This window comes from Aythya ferina (assembly GCF_964211825.1).
Source record: "Aythya ferina genome assembly, chromosome: 3".
Classification (NCBI taxonomy): Eukaryota; Metazoa; Chordata; class Aves; order Anseriformes; family Anatidae; genus Aythya; species Aythya ferina.
The window spans coordinates 11250747-11268816 of NC_140298.1; the positions used below are offsets into that span (position 1 = coordinate 11250747).

Here is an 18070-nt window from a genome sequence, read left to right on the forward strand (position 1 = left end):
CTCCCCCCGGCTGCAGGGGGGACGCGGGGACCCCGGCCCTAGGGAGGGCTCGACCCCTCCGAGGAGGCAGGGAGGGGATGGGGTCCCCCGGGGAAGGGGGCTGTGGGGTCGGGAGAAGGGCTGGGGGAGGCTGCGAGAGGGCCCTGCGTTTTGCTGAGCTCAATTCTTTGTATTTTCCTTTTACTCAGATCCCGAGTAACCCCCGCAGGAGGCTGGAGCAGGCGATTTGGGTAACTGTCCCTCGTGAGCTGGCCGAGGCCGAGTCCCAAGGGAAGCCCAGCGTTGGTGGGGCCGTTGTGGGTGGCAGCGTGGCCCGTGGCATCAGGCAGCGAGGCTGTGTTTAGGGCTGCGTGTTGTTGGGCGAATTGCAGCCTCTCGGCCAAGTCATGTGGCGCGGCTGCTTTGAAATCCTCGCCGCAAACTTCTTAATGACATAAGCTAATTGTATAAGTCGGCCGGCTATCGATTGCTCATTACGGAGGGGGGAGCTCCTATTGACATGCACGGCCCGTGGTTGCACAACGTGACTGTCGTACCGGGATGTCCCTGCTTCCAGCTGTGTGAGCAGGGGGCTCCCAAGGACTCCCCAAATCCTCACAGACAGACCTGCAAAGCTGCCTCAGGCCGAGGCCACCAGCTCTGCTTGGGATGCCAGGAATCCCCTGCCTTCACCATAGCACGAGTGACCTGTCCCAGCAAGCATGCTGTAATGATGCTGTTGATGAATTTAGGGTCCAGGAGGAATGGGGGGAGATTTGGAGAGTTGTCACTTCCTCACAACTACGATGTGGTGGCATAAACATCCCTCCAGCAACGTGACACGGGACCTTGCACGTGTCAGCTGGCTTTCCTGTGCCTCCACTTAACCCATGTGTTGGGCTGGGTGGATGAACGTCGCCGTCCTTCCTCCGCCACGGCGCTCTGAGGATTAATTACTCACACTGTGTAAAGTGGTGTGGAAGAAGCTAAGTCATTGCAGTGTTTAGGCTTTCAATATGACGGTGCACGTCTGTTGGGAAACACTTCCCAATCACTAGGTGATGCCATTCGAGAAATCAAGAGCTACTGAGAGCAAGGAAAGATTGTGCAAGTGTTTAGATGCTTGGCTACTTTTTCAGTAGCGTCCACTAATTTGGCGGTGTTTTCATCGTTGGATGCCCAGTGGAAATGGCTCATCAAAGCTCACGTTAGTGCATATAGCTCTGCTGGAAGTCACGTACAGAAGCCGTGTCTTCTGCAGCTATACCAGCACAATTAGGCACGAAGGCAGTGGGGATCCCTGTGGCCCTGATTTTGGTCTTGAAAAACCACCGGGCTGTTTTCATCGTGCCAAAACATTGGGTGTCAGCCCTCACCACATGGAAAAGCACCTTCCTTGAATACTGAATCCATAAACAGCGCGGTAACCTGAAACTGTTGTGCATGGGAAATGGCCGGCTTGTGAGCGGTGAGCCGAGTGCCCTCACAACTTCACCACAAAGAGGATCCGGAGGGAGTCTGGTGGTTCGTTCAGCTCTGGTGCGCCGCTCACCTCTGCCCTCACCGATGCTGATGCCATTGTGCTTTTTTGTGCTGGCCTAAGAGAGAAGGGGAGTCACCCGAAGGTTTTGCATTTTTATTTGGAGGTACGGTGTTACAGGATGCCCAGAGAGCTCTTTTCATAACACATCATCTTTTCCTCTGCTGCACGGGGAGCTGCTTTATTGAATCAGATTAAATTTATTGGACATAAAATCAGGCCAGCCAGTGCTTTGTGCCAAAGCTGGAGTTCCTGTGAGGAGAGAGGTCACTATTATGGCTCTGTTCTGTAGCTGTTTTTAATTGAACTTTCTCATTTTGGAATAATTAAATAGCAAGACTCGGCCATTTGGCCAGCTGCTTTGCCTTGTGTTTGTCTTCTTTGGCATGTTTTCCAAAAACGAGCACAAATGCAACGTTTGTTCTGTTGGCCGTGGCAGGAGTGACTGGAACAACCTGTGGTATGAAGCTATGATGGGGGAGGATGTTCCCATGTTTTTGAGGCTGGTCTGTGCATTTCTGCTGCTCTGCAATGTTCTCTTCTCACCCTACAGCAACCCAGGAAGACACTGAAAATCCTGTTTGCACCACGGACAAGGCGAGGCAGCCAGAGCAGCTTTGCCCCCTTGTGCCACTGTCCTGCCTGTGTGACGGCTGCTCCTGTGGTTTCTTCTAGGGAGGTGTTCTCCAGCAGAAGAGGACTGCCTACCTCTGCATAGATCAGCACTCAGGGGAGCAGGGCTACGTTTCTGGGCAGCACTGTGCCTCCCATCCATGGGGGAGCTTCCTTGAAACCCACTTTGCCCACAGGTTTTCCTCTGCAAAGGTCCATAGGGTGCGTGCCACCATCTAAGCTACTGCACTCACTCTTCTCAAAAAGGAGAGGTCTGAGCCAAATCTGTTCCCTCACCCGTGCCATCCTGTTAAACCATCTGCACAGAATGGGCCCCGTGTAATATTTGCACCAACCTTCTCGATGGGGAAGGTCTTGAGGTTTCATGCTTGAGGGTCTGAGCTTGTAGGTCTGGTGGTGGACGCTGGAGCAACATGACAAATATTTGCACTCCCCTGAAATAATGCCAACATCTACGTCTCTGAACTTGACTGGTTGGCCAAGCACAAAGCCCCTTGTGGATTGATACCCCCATCCAGTTCTGGGCTCGTACAGATCTTTGCTTGGTGGAGCCTGGGACTCCTGAAATACTGAGAATTGGATAAAGATTAAAAAGAAGTGGCCCGGTGTGAACACCATTTGGGAACAGTTAATGATGTGCCCAGCCCAGCCACCAAAGCCACTGCTGAGAACTGGCAAACCCAGAACTTCATCTTAATCCCAGCACCTTGTATCTTGCAGCCACTCCCTTTGATGATTTAAAGAGGTGTATCTAATTCGTAGCTGGCCTTCACCGAGAAGGAATGCAGCACGATCGCAATTTTGGTGTGGTGTAATTACCCTGCCTTTCTTGCCCCATTACCACTGACACTGCTCTCCTCACGCCTGGCTTTATAGGCTGACTTGTACAACCTCTCGGGTTTGTTTTGCTTTTTTAATGACGTTGGTGAGAAGGTGGGAGGTGTTTGCTGGTTTCGTGGAAGCTTCCTTTGGTTTCTGGGTGGTATGGCACTCAAGTCCTCGTTCCCGTAGGACTGAAAGAGTTGAATAATATGATAAAGGAGAAAGTCTGGCAATAAATTCAATTCCAAGCGCAAAATAGTTCAGAGGAGTTTCTCCTATCAGAATTATTGAGGTGCTGATAAACAACTGGCTTCTTTTCTTAGACTTTGTTGGCTTTGCCACTGCAAATCATTGGACAAAGGTCTAGGAGAGCAGACCCGACCTCATGTAAATTTGCCCTGCACAGAGGCCCAAGGCAGAGGTTTGGAGAGGGTAGTGCTGGCGGCATGTAGGGCTCGCTGGAAGTCAGCAACGGGCTGAAGAACCAAGTCGGAGATGTGGACTTCTCTTGCCATGTGGCTTCAAAGAGCCCGAAGAAGAAGATTCCCTTGGCACTGTGTACCGAGACTAAAGGGCAAGGTACCACGTACCTGCAGAAATATTCATGGCCCTGCCCTCCCACACCCACCCACGGGAATCAGAGATGACAGTTAGCAGTACGGACAGCGCAGGGAGGGTGTCCAACGTGCCTGTGCCTTTTCACAAGTTAATGCTGGCTCATCTTCATCGATGGAGGAAGGAACCCAGGACCAGGAGTGGCACCCCCTCTTCCGAAGGCTTTCCGTAGTGTCTGACGTTTATTCAGATCATTTCACAGCTTCAAGTTCAAACTTGACATTTATTTAAAGTGGCTTCCTCGCGTCTCGTTGCTTCCTGATTTATTCTGGTCAGAGTCTTGCCCTGAGGGTTTCAAGCCTCTTACTGTGCACGAGTCCGGTGGGGAACTCATTTTTTCTGGGGCTCTCAGTAACAGATCGAGTAAACCAGTGTCTAAGGAGATTGGCCCGAGTGAGTCATTTGATCACACACCACTGCTGCACGCCTGGTGCAGCGCGCGCGTCCATCAGCAATATTTGTCTTGCAGGTTGTTTACTGGAGTCTGCACTGGGAGCCAAGGGTATGTACATAAAACAGTGTCAGATAAGACATTGGTTGCGGGTTGAAGGTTGTTCGCGTTCAGGAGTTTTCATCTCCTCCAGTCCCTTCCACGGGGAATAAATGTCCAAACGCATGGCGCAAACTGCAAAGTCATGGCAGGAGCTGGAGGCATCCCCAGGGGCAGACTGTGTTTTTATGGCTCGGAGGCTGGTCTTCCCTACTGTGGCTTATTTGGAGCTTCCTTCCTATTATCAGTGGACAACAGTTTTATCAGGAATCTCATGACGTTGGCTCTTTTTTCTTTTAGTTTCAGTTTTGAGTTCTGTGTCGTTTCACAAATGTTTTGTATTATTCATACATTTCTTTTTTTTTTTTTTTTTTTAAGAGGCAATTTCTTGCTTTTGAACATGGAGAGCAATTTGAGAATGTGTCTACCTTCTGAAGAACGGAAATCTAGTGGGAAAAAGGACTGTTCTAGATGTATTTAAAAATGTTGTGATTTCCAGGCCAACCCCATGAATTTAAATGGGAGGGGGGTCATGGTCATGATGCATTATGCATCATGTGTGCATCACATCTGCCAGAGGATGCAGAATAAGACTGCTAAAGGGCTTTTACCCGTAACTATCAGCATGTCAAGAGGTCTTTCTGTGTACATTTTAAAATTTTAGTGACTGCTCTATCTAGAATAGGCTTCCTGTTACTTTGCACGGTCTGCAGGACAGGGTGGGAGCTGTTTACTATTTTTAGAAGCTCCCCAGAAAATATTCTTCATTTATAAGTTAAAAGACCCATCTTCTTATCCCTGTTTTTATGATACTTTCTGCAAATGAGACCTGGAATGCGAGAATCAGATCTTTACATTTTAACTGCTAACCCCAGCAGTTGAAATATTACGCAGAGCAAATTCAGCACTAGATTACGCTGGGCAATGCAGTGCCCCCTTGGCTTTGCTGGGGATAACTGCGTGGTCCAAAACAGGGTGCTGCTTTTGGCACGTTAGGAGCAGAGTTAGCACCGGAGTCTTAAATCTGCATCACTGAATGAATACACAAGCCTGATGACTGTCCATCTTCCAATAGAGCCTTCGAACAACCCCGGTTCAGCTGACACATCTGCCCAGGCAGGCAACGAGGCCATTCGTGTGGAGGCACGGACAGACGGACACTCTGCTTTGGAGCAGCGCCGCTTTGCAGTGTCTCTGGGTGGCCGATCGAGTACGGGTTTCGCTGCCTTTGCACATCAGCTTCAGGAGCTGTGTTCTCACCAAGGCTCTGCTGCGGTCTGAACTCATCTTCCCTTTTGGATCATGTGAGGTATCCTCCATTAGTAACACTTTGCTCTGACAGGCGTCCTGCTGTGCATTGCAGCAGTTAGAAGCTAAATAATTTATTTTGGAAGCAAGTTTCGTACATGGCTTAGAAAATGGAAGAGAACAAGGAATATTGCAACAGCCAACTGCAGGGTGGATTTCAGTGTTAGGCTTGGACAAATACACCATGCTCTGTAGTTTCTAAGCGTTGCATTTTGCCATCCATTGTTTCAAAATTGCTTTCTCTCCCATAATTACCTTCACAAGAGGAGGCTGATCCAAAGTGTTGTTTTTTTTTTATTTATTTTTTTTTCAAGTTGGTTGATTGATTTCCATTTTTAATAATAAAGGTGAATAAACAAAAGAAGAAGAAGAAGAAGAAGAAGAAAAAGCATGACAACATATTACCTGGCATTTAAAATAGAGAGAAGATGTATGTGTGCCACAGAGCACTTAATCTGTGGACATCAAAGTGCCTTGCAGAGGTCATAATTCTCATTTCAAAGATGAGGAAGCAGAGGTGCTGAGAGGGAAAGTGGCTGGCTTAGCAGGTCAGTGGCAAAGCGGGGCGAGAGTCTCCCGAGCCTGTAGTGCAGGCGGAGAGGAGGGCACACAGGAGAACAAACCTGTCCTCGCTTAATCAGGACAGCTCAGGTCCCAGGTGCAATGAAGGCACGGTGACACTGCAGGGAGAGCAGCAAATCATGCCACAAGCCGTGGAGCCAGTGAAGCCTGGTTTCCTGCTGTTTTGTGTCTTAAGAGCAGGCCGGGGGTTCTCTGATGTTGCCCTTTGATGGTGCAATCATGAGGTGCCACTGCGGCCTTTCCATCACCAAGGGCACTGATGGAGTCTGGCTCCCCAGCTTGGCTGTCTCTTTTCCCAAAAGTTTTAGGTACTGGAGAATTTTTGTGCCTTTCTGTCAGGCGTGAGCACCGTGAGCCAGTGAGTCACATCTAACACGTGTTCTCATGCACACACCCACGCACGGGCACACAGGCATATATCTGGGCACTGCAGCGTAGGGGACGTTTTACCTTATGGAACTGTGTGATCAGTCAGCATTTTTATGTGGTGGATCTATGGTTTTAAATATGTTTTCTCTAAAGAGGTCTGAAAGATAAAAGGTGGTAGAGCAAGGTTGTTCGTTATGTTGCTTCAGTAGCCACTGTTGTTCTGTCTTATTAGAAAATGCTTTTCAAGGGAAGAAACAAAATGCCTCCAAATTGGACTTCCAACTCAAGACACATCTTCTTTGAGCCCTCAGAGGCTCTCTGTGAAGTCAGACTCATTTAAGTCATTCATCTGATGAACCCTACCTCCTGGTGAGAAGACTTCTTTTATGCCTGCAGCCATGCTGCCTTGAGGCATGGTCCTGTCACATCTCGTAACCCGGAGAGGGAGAGCTTGAATGAGCATTTTGGTGGGAAATTCCAAAGTAGTGATTTTCAAGCCTTCCTTCTCTGTGAGCTCTGAAAACACCTTAGGTGGCTGCTCAACCTCCTTGTCTGTAAACTGAAGCCTACTGATGCGAGGTTGGTTTTCTTAGCTTTGATGGATCCATTGCAAGTAGGCCGTGGATGCTGCAGGTCTTCCCCACATGGAGTTTCATGGAGCGATGTGGCCCTCAGTTAACTGAAGATCTTGCAGTGTTTTTCACGGAGGGGTCTGCCTAGGAAAAATAGACATAATTTGAGGGATTATCCATCTCTAAGCAGTTCATGATAGCTTCTTTGAGATGGCTTGCAGTGTAACCTTCTGATGAACAGTGCATTCCTGCCTGCTTTCTGCTTCTTCAGATGAGTGCTACAAAAGATGGGTAGTGGGGGGAGGTTGTCTGGCTTTGTCATTCACCCTCTTTGACCTTCAGCTCCTTTTTTCTTGATGAAGTCCAAGTTACCCATCAATTAAAGAGAGGCTGCGTTGTGTTCTTAGCCCACAGGAGTGTTGTGAGAGTTTTCATAATAAACTTCTCAAGATTGTCGAGTGAAATGCGCTATATAAATGCAGATTAATGTTACTAGAAAGCCTGCAGGTTCTTTACTTTATGTGTCTCCTCTGTGGTGTCTACCGGCAGACCTGAATACATTTGCGGCTCAGATTACTAATCTCAGATGTAATACATCAGCTGAACAGACTTTCTTTCTTTATATTTTAAATATCACGGCACACTGTATCATGCAACCTATGATAATACTGCTCAGCATCTCTGTTATTAGAACATCTCTTCATATTTTTGTTGTTACAGGGCCCAGAGGCATTGTTTATGGGGAGACCTCAAAGACCTGGTAGCACTTCAGTTTTCCAGATAGGAAAACCGAGGCCCATTTTCCAAGCAAGAAACTCTGAGCCAGTGGTGTAGAAACTGGGTCTCCTACCTCTCACATGCCATCTCTCCAAGCACTGGGAAACTGTTTTCAAAAGAACCAAAGGCTGTAAATTACAGGACCTCAACACAGAGTTTGCAAGTGAAAGTGAGTTTGCTAAACAGATTTTTTTTCTCCTCCTGTGTGCTACGAGTGACACTTCCACTAAGCACTGCAGTGGGTGCGTTCCCTGTGTGTCTGGTTGCTCTTGAAGAGATGTTTTAACTGGAGGAGAAAGACCTCACTCGTTAGCAATGACTTCTGTTCTACTGATTGGCTACTTAAGGTTTTACAACCCCAAGTGCCTCGCTAATATTCTTCTCTTAACACCAAGTCTTTCTGCAGGTTACCAGTATGTTCCTCAGACTTGCAAGGCTTTGTAGACTGCTGTTCAAAACCAGCGATTTTGAAAAAATACACAAATCGTAGAATCACAGAATCCTCATCACAAATGGTGGTGGAGAAGGGACAACCGCTTGAAGGTCCCTCTTCTTCACACTTTACCAGGAGAATATCCTTCTGGCTATGTACTCATGGTGCCACATCCTTTCTGATTCATGAACTTCACATTCCTTGCTGCTCAGTGGCCTGGTGTCAAGACGAGTTGGGGAATACTTCCCTCTCTCCAGCCGATGTGAGTGCTTTGAAAGGAGACGTTGTCTTGATCTCTGTTAGGCTGCAGATGGCACTTCCACGTCTCCTTTGCCTTTGATGTGTGTCCTTGTCCCCTTGGTTGATGCACCAAACAAATGTTCCGAGTGACTGCTTCTGCCAGTGGCTCATGCTGGAGGTGTAGGTGGGTAGATGGGGTTTGGGAATTCCACTTCTGGAGCCAGGCAGCTTGAAGGGACGTGTGGGAGTTGCTGTTACCACACCTGAGCCCTTTGCCAATCTGGGGCCCGAGCGTCAAAGGTGAGTAATTGTTATTGATGGAGGAGCTGCTTTGTTTGTCCACTGAATAAATAAAGCAGACTTTCCAGCTGTTCCCTCCTCCGAGTCTCTTCCAGCTCCTTCCAGCTTCCCCACATCACTCCCTTTTCCTAATCTCCCCATCTTTTCTCTGTGGCTTCCTCCTGCAGTTTCAGTACTGGCGGGCAGCTCCCGGCATTATGTTCAGCTGAAGAGGGCTTTCCTCAAGACAACTTCAATGTCCCGAGCAGTACAACATCCTTCCCAGAGCCATCCATGTTAAAAAGTGATGTTTTTGCCCTGTTTTGCAATGATTGTATTTAATAGTTGGTTAAATATCGAGGTCGCCAGCCACTCCTTGCTGGCATGCCCCATTCCTAAGGAAACACTGTGCCTTTTAACCTAGCTGTGCTGGAGGGCAAGGGAAACTGTTCCCAATTTACTGACCAAACCTTCTGCTGGAGAGCTGATCTTTCCATTTCCCCTTCAAAGCCAAGGTTGCCACATTTTCCCCGGGGTCTGTGACCTAAATAGCAAGTTGGTGTCCTGTGAGAGTGTCTGGTCCTGGAATGGCCCTGTTTCCTTTCCCTTGTTTCAGTGGCTGCGGTGATATCAGCACCCTCGAGAAAAACAATTCAGTCAATCCATCAGGGCTTTCCAAAGGCAGGAATGCCCCGTGATGGGACACACCAAAACCCGTTCTGAAAGCAGCAGACTAGTGAAATGGACTGACCCCGTGGATGCTGGGTCAATATACAATAACGGGGGTGCTGCACTAAGCTTTTTTTCCATCAGAGCAGCTCTATCACATTGATCTGCTCAGTGTTGTGCCAGAGAATAGCTAGATAGATTTTTTTTTTTTTTTTTAAATGTGTAAATCCACTTCCTAACCTGGCAGGCGTCCTACAGCATGAAAGCAGCAGCAAAATGCTGGTGCGTGTTTCTTCCATGTGGTCTGATAGGGATGTATATCTTGTCCTCTTTGCCTAGGGTGCAGCTCCTTTGGAAATGCTTTGTAGAGCAGTGCTGCACAGGGAAAGAGTTGTCTTTAATGACCCTTCTGTGATGTTTACATGTTAAAGTCCCTGCATAGCAGAGGTACATGTGGTTATACTGGCATAAAAACGCTTGTGTTTGTGTGGTTCTGGGAACCAGTGTAAAATATGCTAAAAAGAACATGTCTTTTTCTTTACATGTTGGGAAAGCTGGTGCTGTAATTGAATATAACTGTAAATAAAACCACCCTGGCACTGTTTTTCATTCACAGGCCCCCAGTTCAAGTTTATTGTCACCATTGCCATACCGACACGGAAATAGCAGCTGTAAGGGGCCAAGTGAATCAGAGTCAGACTCATCTCAAGATATCTCATCTCATCTGTCCAGCTCAGGCACCAACAGGTCGATAGTGGAGACTCCCTTTGTAAAGATAAAAATTGCTACAAAGTCGAGAATCGCAGGTATTTTCACCACCTATTTCAGAGGGGATGAGAACCATGCACTGGAAAACTCTGTTTCTGCTGAGTGCAAAAGGAGCACTGGGGAGGAGCTCTGTCAGAGTATAAACTTCCAGTATAGGTTAGATAAATTCCCCATTTGACCCCTGAGATCCTCAGGATGTCTCCAGACTGCCAGTCTCACCTCCCACTCACCTGGGCACGGTTCCCACTGGAGGTAAAGGCACCAGTCCCTGCTCAGCCTGTCTTAATTAAAAACAACTTTATTGTTTGATAGATACCAACAGAATGCACAATATAACCGGCAACGCAGAAGGCTTCTGCCCCGAAGACATTTTCCTGTAAACAGATGGCAAGCAGAAAATGGGCCAGGAAAGCCAGAAAAACTCTGCCTTGGTAGGTGTGTGATTCCTTTCCCCTTCGGACAAAGCATCAGTGTGGGCTGATGTGGGCTCCAGTTACAGAAGATGTCTTCAAGGATAAGGCAGTGTGGGAAGTACGAGGGAAAAACGTGAAACCAAGGGAGGAGGGAAAAAAAAAAAAAACAACAAGCATTTAACATTCTCTAGTGGGGATTTTATTTCAGCCCGTCCCTCTCCCTCTGTGCTTAGCACTGTACATATACATCTGGTGGGAGAGCAGCTCTGCCCAGGGAGGCGTAGAGTCCACATGGGCAGGAAAAGGGGTGGAGGACAGGAAGCACTCGGCTTACTTTTACAGCCTTGAAACAGTTCTAGCAGCTGACATCATGACTTGAACGAGGTTGCCCAGGATGTCAGTGGCAAAGCCGGTATTTAAACCCCTGGCATCCCAGCCAGAGGCACTGGCATGTCCTGCTTCATCTGAGGCTGGTCTGACACAGCAGAGTCTTATGTAACGCAGCCAGAGTTTTGGTTTTGTTGCAACAGTTTCAGAAGAACTCAAACACAGGATTTTTGCTATTTTTAAGTTGGAGAATGAGTGTATTTCTGTCTCACGCTTCACTAGGTTGCATCCGGGGTCAGGGAATGAGGGTTCATCTTCCAGCTAGCTACGCAAGGCTTTCATTTGCATTCCCCTCTTTGTTTTGTCTTGGGATAACAGAAGTTTGCACTGACATGCAAGATATTTTCTTACTGGTCATCAACAACCACAGTTGCATTTCAGAAGCGTTTTGGCACCTTGCCCCTCTGGCAGCCAACGATCTTAGTAGCAACTTCTCAGGCTGAAATGCTTTTCTTGAAATGCATTAGCCCATGTCTATTATTGCACACACTTTTCCTTTTCCCCTCATCTGTTTTGGCCATATCTGAAGCTGTGAACTCTTTTCGAAGAATCTTTAATCTTTGTCAACATTTGGAGTGGGTCTGAATAAAAACTTGTTAGAGGAAATCTTAGTGATTTAATGTGCTTCTTGGCTTATTATTCTGGCTGACAATCTTTTACAGAGGCAGTATTGCAATAGCAGTAGGAAAGTAGAAAATCAGGATTGCTTTTAGTAGGAAGAATCCCTCTGACAGGCTGAGCAGTGCCCTGATATGTTAATTGCCTGTCCTGTGAGTGTGCTTGTCTTGTAGACACACTTGCAATGAGGTTTCCGGGAAAACAGAGGCTTAAAACTGATGGGCATTTTCTGTCACCACCTGAATAACACTGAGAACTGTGGGATAATTAAGATCAAGTGCTTTAATCCATTAGTTACCTTCTCAGGTAAAGCTATTCATTCAACCATAGTAAGGACAATAGTGTTTATCAGCTGTAAATCTAGGGTGTAAAGTAAAATAAACAAGACTTTTTTTTTTTTTTTTTTTTTTTTTCCCTGTTTCTTCCCACCTATTCTTCAGGCTATTCATCTATTTTGGAAAGCTTGTTCAAGACTTCAAAATCACTGTCTACGAATGAGGAGCAAATATGGCATGCTGTGATCTTTTGCACACAGAAGAGATTGAGGTCTTGATAAGAAGCAGGGGTGGGAAAGGAGATGTCCTTGGTGAGGAATGAAGTCAGCTGGAAAGTAAGCTGGGGGGAAACACAGTTTGGGAATCGCTGCCCAAGTTCAAAGTACTTATGCAGGTACTTGCCTCTAATTATGTATTTAAACCTAGACCCAAAGCAGTGAAATACCTGCAAAAAAAAGTAAAACACAGAGTCACCTAAACCTGTACCTCTGTGCTTTTCTCACATAGAGTCTGCACAACTCAATGGGTTCAGGTAAGAATATTTCTGGTCTCTAGGCTTAAACTGACTGAAGCCATCAGGTCGGAGCTAAAGTATTTTGTAGCAACTCAGCCACGGATGTCAAAGTCGGTAGAGGTGTAGCTTCTGCAAATGGTTCCAATTAACATCTTTAATCTTATTATCTCAAGTCTTTTATCTTCAAATTTTCTTGGCTGTTTGTTTGTTTTCTTTACATTTGTTTACGTATACAGAACTGAAAGTTTTTCTGGAAATGCTGGTATGGCTTTTAACTGTACGAATGATTCACTGAGAATAATTAATTCAAAGATCTTGGCATCTCTTTTCCTTGTAATCTGGTGGTGGATATTCTGTGATTTTCTTGGAAGGTTTTTTCCCCTGCATGTGCATGTATGCACTCACACCCACAGAGACTCACACACATCATTTGCAAATGCAGACACTTCCCTCTTCTTCCTTTGGAGCTTTTAAGTTGCTCCCTGTTTCTGGAGCAAGACACATCTGACCTGTACAATCAACCCTTTCTGCTACGTGTCTCCTTCATTTGTGCCCAAAAACACGACAGAGCTTTTGAGATCTGCAGGACCCGTCCTGTTGCCCCAGTGACTTTTTTGGTTGGTTGATTGGTCTCCCTAAGCTTTCAACGCAGAGCAGGGACACGCAGTACTCTGAAGAAGGCCTGTGCCCTGTGCTAATTCCTACAGTTTGAAAAGGCTTGGCCTTGGAGAATGCTGGCTGGCCTGAGCCAAACCAGACCAGGCACTTCTTGAAAGAATAAAACAGTACAGAGCTGTTCCCAGGGGCCAGGATTGTTCCCCAGCACTGTTTAATTTATTAGCGTAGGTGCAAGTATTGTTGTTGATATAGAGGTTATAGCTTGCTCACATTTTAATATCTATTAGCAGCAAAAGCAGTGAGTTCTGCCTCAAACTTTAAGCCCTCGGGACCATTACTTACGTAGAAAATTAAGCATGGCCCTTGCAGTCTGTGATACAAGCTCATACATAGTGTAAGGGGTAACATTTCCCTGCTGGCCCTGTAAGTGAAGTCTGTCATGAAACTTCGAGTGGCTCATCACCGTCAACATCAGTCGTACTTGAACTATTTGCTTTGTAGAGCTCTCACTCAAAATTTATGCACCTAAGGAGAAATCAGGGGGCTAAACACCTTTGAAGAGCAATATGTTGTGTTTTTTCCTTGTTCTGAAAAACATCATTTATGCAATACCAGAATTCCCTGTAACTTAGCACTTTGCACTGTTATTTCAGAAATTAAAAGCTATTCCGGTGCTTTTTAATCACAGCACACTGTGACAAAAACATAGTTGCTTTGCAGTGACACTCATATCATTGCAATACCCACAGCTGCCTTAGAACCTGAGCACAGGAACTAGGAGGCTGTAGGTGAGCTGGGTTTACCTAAATAAATGCAATGCGAGGAGCCTGCAGCAGGGTATGGAGTCACAACGTAATTACCCTCCTGGTTTTTCTGCCTTGTCTATGAAACAGCCACTGGAACAGGACAACTTGTATAAATTCAGGGAGGGCCATGAGTTTTATTATAACTAACTATAACAACACTTGGCTCTTTGAGGGCTTTTATCCAAATGTCTCCAAGCCCTTGTTCTTCACAAAGAGAGATAAATGTAATTATCACAGTTCTAAAGTGGGGAAAGCTTAGGCATACTGAACTTAATTAACTGCTCATGGATATACAGCAAATCAGTAGCAGAGATGGGAACACAAACCAGTTTTCCCAACTCCTCTTTGTGCCCTAGTCACCGGATCCTGGTGCCATCTCTATCAGGCAGCCACCGCAGTGGGGTTAACGAGACAAAAAGTCCCAGTGGGGCAAAGCTCGGTTAGCCCTAAAAATACTGAGACAGCCCCATGCCCAGCTAAAATGGCTCTGAGATACACCTGTAGCCTTCTGTCTGGCATTTAATGAGCCTGAACTGGCACTGGGAACTCGCACGCTGGATGTGCTAGACACCAGTTTGTTCCTCATACTTTGTCCTTGTGTTAATGCTGAAGTTTGCTTGCCAAAAGGACTGCTGGCACCGTACCGCCTGTCCAGCTGCTCTGGAGCACTTTGGCTCTGCTGCTCCTTCTTGGTCCCTCTCTGCCCCTGCTCCACCGTGCTCTGCAGCGTGGAACCCTGCTCCCCCATGGTACGCCATGGGCAGCAGGGGGACAGCCTGCTTCACCGTGCTCCTCACCACAGGCCCAGGGGGACTTCTGCTCTGGCGCCTGGAGCACCTCTCCCCTTCCTTCTCCACTGACCTTGGCGTCTGCAAAGCTGTTTCTCACTCCTCTCTCTCTCCCAGCTGCTGTTCCACAGCAGTTGTTTTGTTTTTCCTTTCTTCAGCCTGCTCTCCCAGAGGCACAGACAACATCACTTCTTGGCCCAGCTCTGGCCAGCAGCAAGGCCCTTCCCTAACATGGGGCAGCTTCAGGATTCTTCTCGCAGAACCCACCCCAATGCCCCCCTGCTACCAAAACCTTGCCACAGGAACCCACTGCACAGCACTTGTGGCCACCAAGATCTGCACAGAGCAATTCCTCATTCCTGGAAGCAGCGCCACGCGCCTGAGAGAAGAGGCTGTGTGAAGAGGTGCAGAGATGAGATAAGCAAGGTACTGATCCTTCAAAGGCAGCGTTTAGCTGTTGTTCTCTCAAAAGGCTGAGAGCAGAGAAGGACGGCCTTCAAATGTGCTGTTCTGAATAAATGGTGTCAAGGTGGAGGAAAGGATATTTTTTTCACCCCTCTCACTGACTCCGGGCCAGGTATATTCAAACTCTGTTCTCTCAGTGCCTACACAGCCTGGGTGCAGAGCTACCCTGAGCTGTTTCCTTCCTGTGCACTTACCAGCTAACATAAAAGCTCTGGCAATCAAGGTGCTCCTGGCATCTCCACGGGCTCTCTGGAGGTCTCTCCACCCATCTTACTTACCATCTCTTTTTGTACAGCTGTGATAGAAATTGTCTCAGCAAATCAGGAGAATTCATTGCCGAATGGGTGTCATCCTTTTCCTGTTTGGGGTCAAAAAGTAACCTTGAGCTTTTGCAGCAGACAGACTCCTCTCTCTGTGTTTCCCTGAGCACAGTAGCATATGTCTGCAGTCATTTATCTACCTCGAGGAGGCAAATCAAGTTAGGATTCTCAGGATGAGATTTTTCTAGCGTTTACTGGCGGCTCATCACATTGCAGCAAAGTGAGGCTTTCAAAACACGAAGGCATTTCTACCCCTGGCTGAAATAACACGTTTCAGCACAGTCAGCAGGTAGTTTGCTGCTCACACCCTGGTCAGTACCTGCTTTTGCTGAGAATGAAGTAGTTACAGCTGTGGCAAGGGGTGACCGATGGCAGAGTAAATATGAACCATAGGTTTTGTTTCCAGCCACAAGCTGATGACCAGTTTATCGTTTGCTCAGATCACTGTAGGACAATGTAGTCATCTTTTTTTACCCCACTAAAGCTGAAGAGCAAGTGGGGATGGGGCTCCAGAGTGCCAGGCACTGTTCTGTGGAAGGGGCAGGGAGCCCCTGCCCCAAAGGCTTCCATGGGAGAAACACAGGATGGGAGAAAGCGACCATCAGGAGCACAATAACATGAGGGCAGAAAATAAAGATGTGCTGTCATGGAGGACAGACAGATGTCTTTAGGAGACATGGTATAAAAAAGGGGAATTGTTTGCCTGTAGCAAGTTAGGAAAAAGATAGAGGAGGTCTGGAGCTGAGACTCGGGTTAGAAAGGAAGTTCTCTGAGGCCACATCTTTACTGGTAAGTTATCACAGCCAGGACCCTTCTTTGGTGCTGATGCCAGCTGGCAGAGAAGAGCTCATGTGCATAATATTAAACTCTTTTGCTGTCAGAAGGTGGTGGCTGCCTCCACACTGCCTCCTGGGAGCTCTCTCTGGCTTTTGCTCCTTCCCAGACCATACCCAGAAGCCTGCCAGGGATAGTCCTGATGCCTGAATTTCAGCACCCAGGCCTGGTGTTGGCCCTGCTTGCACAGCCACAGTCCTTACCTGGGCTGTGCTGTGGCTTCCCTTGCTTTGATCTGATTAACTCCTTCCTGCGGGCTGCTGCCAGCCCCTCCGAGCCACGTGCGTGGGGAGGTGCACTGCATGGATCCCTGTCCCAAGAGAGGTGTGGGCTGGGTGCACACGGAGACTCTGGCTCCTTGTCTCAGCGGTAGCCTGATCAACCCCAGCTACCTTCTGTCAAGGAGGAATCTCAGAAGGGAGGTGCTTTAGGAATAACGTCCCGTGAAGGTGCTTATTTGTGAAAAGGAGTCTGCAAAGAGCCTGAAGACTGGAGGGAAGCAGCAGCTGTAAATGGAGATGCTGCCACAGCTCCCTCATACCCACACCCACCATGCAGAGCAGGTGCCAGCAGCTGTACAGAGCGCTCCGTGGTGCAGCACAGGTTTCACTGGCACTGCAGAATCCAGAAGCTATTCTTGGACACCACCTACTGGCATCTTCCTTATTAACTCTTCAAGATGAGCAGTTTGGCAGCGTGTCAAGGGCATCCCAAGCCTGGAAGTGAAGAGACAAGCTTGGCTTTCCCAGTCCTTTTCGGTGAATGTCCTGCCTGTTTTTTTTGTTTGTTTGTTGGTTTTTGTTTTGTTTTGTTTTCTGAGAGGGAAGCTGCCTTGGGGCTCTGTGAGAAACCCTATTATGTAAGGGAGGGATTTTTCCTTGTGGTTGGAAAAGGGGGTACCAAAAGAAGTGCTGTGAAAAAAGAAGAGGGAAAAGAAAAAAGGGAGAAAATGTCTTCAGGCACTGGTGAGGAATAAGCTGGAGGTCTTCCCTACTACAGTTCAGACAGAAAGGGCATTTTATACCCATCAAGCACCACTTCACAAAGCCTTTCAAGAGACAGAGCATTTAAGTCCACAATTTCTTCTTTTTCAGTACGCACTGGGCTCTACGTGACATAAAGAAAAAGCTTTCCTTTTGGGATGCAGCATTTTAAATCAGAAGGGAGGAGGAGGCCCAGCTTCCAAACGCTTTGCCTTTTGGCACCCACACCAAAAACTGTAGTACTGATGGTTATAACTCCTGACAGTCGCAACAGACAGAAAAAAAAAAAAAGAACAAAGAGCAGGCAGTTGTCCTCACTGACACAGCTCGGGCACTGAGAGAGGACAGCAAGGGCCACGCTTGCCATCTTTGTGGCTTTGCTGTATGTAATGAGAAGAAACCTCCCAGTTACAACTGCGTAAAGAATACAACCCAGCCCATCCTCCAGCATCTCGGTTTGGCCTGCTGCAGCTCTGGTGTTTCAGCAGAAAACCCACCGCGAGGCTCCCAGCGCACCCGTGGGCCATAATTGCTCCGAGCAGCCTCCACCCACACCTCCTGCCCAGCAGCCCTATTTAAGCTCAGCCTTGGGCTACCTTGCAGGCAACTTTGTCTTTAGTTCTGTTGCCTGGCTTGGCCCTTTGGGTAGGTGTTGCTCATTTCTACTCCCTGCTTTACTGATTGTAACCCCTGGGTGAACTTTGGACTTGGTCAATCCATTTGCTGCCGGTGGGCCCTGCTACCAGCAGCCAGCTCTGCTGGGATTTTGTGAGCTTGTGCTCAAAGGTGCTGCTTGTGCTGGGGTCTCCCTTGCTCTCTGAGGTAGGAAAAACTCTTGCTGCTCTTCCAGTTCTTGTCCCTCAGGTAATTATCTCCTCCGGGGTTTTCCAACAGAGGTTCCTCCTGTCACATGTACGTACATCTCTTTCATGCTTGAATTTGTCTCAGAAGCAACCTCATTTAATATTTTCCT

At 47.5% G+C, this 18070-nt stretch overlaps 1 protein-coding gene across 1 annotated transcript in view; it reads left to right on the forward strand.

The window, feature by feature from the left end:
- Positions 1 to 18070, forward strand: part of LOC311433411 (uncharacterized protein) — a 65984-nt gene that overhangs the window by 28206 nt on the left and 19708 nt on the right. The window contains exons 3-7 of the mRNA XM_084512500.1: positions 189 to 4091; positions 5155 to 5388; positions 9925 to 10055; positions 10399 to 10507; positions 11935 to 12163. The gene's annotated coding sequence lies outside the window, so the exon portion shown is untranslated. The remainder of the gene's footprint in view (positions 1 to 188; positions 4092 to 5154; positions 5389 to 9924; positions 10056 to 10398; positions 10508 to 11934; positions 12164 to 18070) is intronic.